Raw genomic sequence first — 3,381 nt, 5'->3', positions numbered from 1 at the left:
CATAGAATATTACTTTTTGTTTGTATTCTAACTTAAATAAAATCTGCAATAATGATACCAATAATATAAAATAATTAACAATGATGATGACATTAATATCAATAATAATAAAACAAATAGAGATTTGGTATTGGAATAGTATCACAGGCTGATATCAGAATTTCAGGTATTGGATCGAAAGTGATAAAATGTGGATTGGTGCACCCCTACTCCAAAGCTGAACAATCTATTTGCGGCCTATTGAGATCAAGATTTTCGTCTTTGGCTCACCTTTGATCTCGCCGAGTTCTTTTGTCTGAGAACAGTTAAGAAAATTATACTGGAAGTTAGAAATAGTTTTAAATGAATTTATTCCACACTAGATATTGGAACAAGATAATCACAAACAACGTATAAGAGCTCTCAGAGAAAAGAAAAAGGTAGGAAAGTCCTAGACCAACATCACCTGGAGACAGTGAGAGTCCTTCTCCCCAGCCTGTCTGGGAGACTCAGAACTGAGTTTTAAGTATAAAGACCAGAGTCCTGGTCCCTTTTCGGTGCTTCCTTCCTTATTTGGAAATCATTAACTGTTGAGACACATTCTCAAGTTTATTTTTAACAATGATGTCACACTGTTGGGTCTCTGTAGAATCAGATGTAAACAACTTTTTGAGTGACAACAGCTTCTGGCTTTATCAGGTCTTAATTTAATTRTCAGAGCAACAATAGAAACAGTGTTTCCTTACTAATTAATAAGCAAGCGTGATCAAACGATAAAAGTTAACTAAATACCTTGTTTGAACATTGCAAGTAAACTATAGATAAACTTCTACATATAAAAGGGTAAAAGAAAAAAATTCACTCATTATTGGACAGGCCACACGGTTATTTGATGTTCATTTAGCACACACCTTTCATAGCTCCTGAGACACTGCGCTGAGCTTCTGGGAAACCCCTCCCGCTGCGGGATATGTCCCTGCATGGGTTTCTTCCTGCTGGAGTCTACACTCCAGTCCTCAAAGTTATTTATCCACAAATCTGTCCCTGTAAAGTTTCACGATTTTCTGCTGACATATTACTCTGTGCATATTACTCTCAATCTATGAGATTTTGTCTATTTGACTGTCTTTAAAAATGCCTGCTTCCAGGAAATGGATTCTAGAAGAGAGTAGTTTTTTGTAATTTTTGGAAGCAAGTAGTTGAAGCAAAAYGCAGCGTCCGAGTACTTTTACTATAAAAAAAACACGCACAAACTTCTGATCAATCACACAGTAAGCTCTCACAWAGAGGGAGGTGAAAAGTTATCYCAGCAGGTTGTGACAAGAAGGTGTGGAAGAGTTGAAGCTGTGAACAGAATTACACAATTTTTGTCATGAAACTRGGACAATGAGAGCCGATTTCAGCAGTTCAGAGGAAATATATGTCAAGACTGAAGAAATTTAGAATTTCTATTTAAATCAGGCCAGATAGTTTGTTTTGTCTTTAAGCAACACGTGCCTTCAATACATGTACAATGGATCATACTTATTTATGTACTAATTAAAAGAAGGAAGAAAATAAACAAAATAAAGACTTTTAGCAGTATTATGTGGTGACGCGTCCAACTGTTATTACTCAGTCTGACATGATTTAATRCCACTGTTTATCATTTTTCCACCTATATAATGAAACAGGGAAGTGGAGGCAGGTGCTCAGCCTGTGCAGACGTGTTCCCACACCAGGGGCAGTAGCAGGTGGGGAGTCTGACTGTGGTGATATACACCTGTCAAACTGTAACTAATGTCATAAAGAGAGATCAGGGAGGGAAACTGAAACTGAAGGGAAGCTGTGAACTGCAGCTGAGCAGTAGATGGTTCTTAAATGACGCAACAACCTGCCAATCATGTGATCAGTTCATCATATTGTGGGCGTGCTTTCCCGGATGGATACAGAAAAGAAAGGTGATACTGTTTCCGCACCATGCCACACTTCACCTTAGTTGGGGCACCAGATCAAATTTATTGATCAATAGTTCATCCTTTAGGAAATCAGACTCGTATAAACTAAAGTATGAGATTGTAAGATTTAACAGTGAACTCTTCTCATATCAATGAGTACTCAAGGAGGAGGAAACCAGTTTTTGTCTATATGGTGATTTATTACAAAAATGAAAAAAACTAATTTTCCTGAATGAATTAAAAAGGAACATAAAAAACAAAAATTATAAAGGCTTAAAATAGACTGTGTATTTTTGCTTTTCTAAGTGAAAGTTACAACTTTCTGAATTGTAACAGACAGATGCTACGCTCAGACCGACTGTGTTTTGAGCATCAAAAATGAGCCCAACACCTCACAGTTGGACGCTTGTCAAAACTGCTTGACGTGTGTTAAGCACTTTGGGAGCTGTGAGATGACGAGGCTCGCTTTCAGAACTATTTTTGTCTCGAGCCCAGTTTACAGCGGCCAGATTGACGAACTGTTGCCCACATCTCCTGCCAAGACACCAACTACAGATGGTTGATTTCAGCTGAAGAGCTCCTGCTCATCTGTCTCAGGTTAGTAGGCAACATTCATGAAACCGTCCAGTTGGAAAATGTGCCACTTTGTTACAGAGTGGAGTCTGTCTGATTGGTTGATGCTCCGCATCGAGCAGCAAAAGTTGATATTTTTCAACTTAGCATCAGTTGCTCTGGACACGCCACACGCACGCCAACCRCTCAAACCGGACATACCACTTCATCACGCGCTGCGCTAGAGGCGCCGCAAGGCTTCTCGATGCCCCAAGACACACGTCCACCATTGACTTTGCATGTAAACCTKACGCTCCTGATGCTTAAAACATGTTTGGTGTGAAGTGAACCTAGCATCAGTTCCCCACCAGACAACTATACATCAGAAAATACCAGTGATATTTGAGCTCTCTTCACAATGCCAAGGAAAAAATAAACTGGGCCAATATGTGTTTGTTTTTACAGGAATATRTTCATGAGACCCCTTCACCTGCTTTGTATTTGCCAGTTCTGTTATCTGAGGATCAAACATGGTAACTTTAACCCCCCATTTACATTGCTTGTGTTCCATCTCCGCTCTGCTCCGGTCTGACCTCCGCAGCAAATACGCACCCATTATAATCAATGAGTGTGTTTACACTGGCTGCGCACRGCGGCGCAGGGCGGCGGTGAGCGGACAGCGATCCGTCAAAATTAGAACAGATCCTATTTTTGCCGGATGCTGGAGCTGCGCCAGAGTCAATTTTTAAAGATTGCGTCACACCAACAGGAAAAGACACGAGCACAACATCCGTATTTTCAAAATAAGACACTATTCAGTGGAATAATTTGTCAGAATAATGTCAAAATTGCAGCTACAGCGGGTAAAATAAGTATTGAACATGTCACCATTTTTCTCAGTAAATATCTTACT

The sequence above is a fragment of the Austrofundulus limnaeus genome, unplaced genomic scaffold (assembly GCF_001266775.1).
Source record: "Austrofundulus limnaeus strain Quisiro unplaced genomic scaffold, Austrofundulus_limnaeus-1.0 Scaffold118, whole genome shotgun sequence".
In the NCBI taxonomy this organism is placed as follows: domain Eukaryota; kingdom Metazoa; phylum Chordata; class Actinopteri; order Cyprinodontiformes; family Rivulidae; genus Austrofundulus; species Austrofundulus limnaeus.
Note: the sequence above shows the minus strand (reverse complement) of the source record.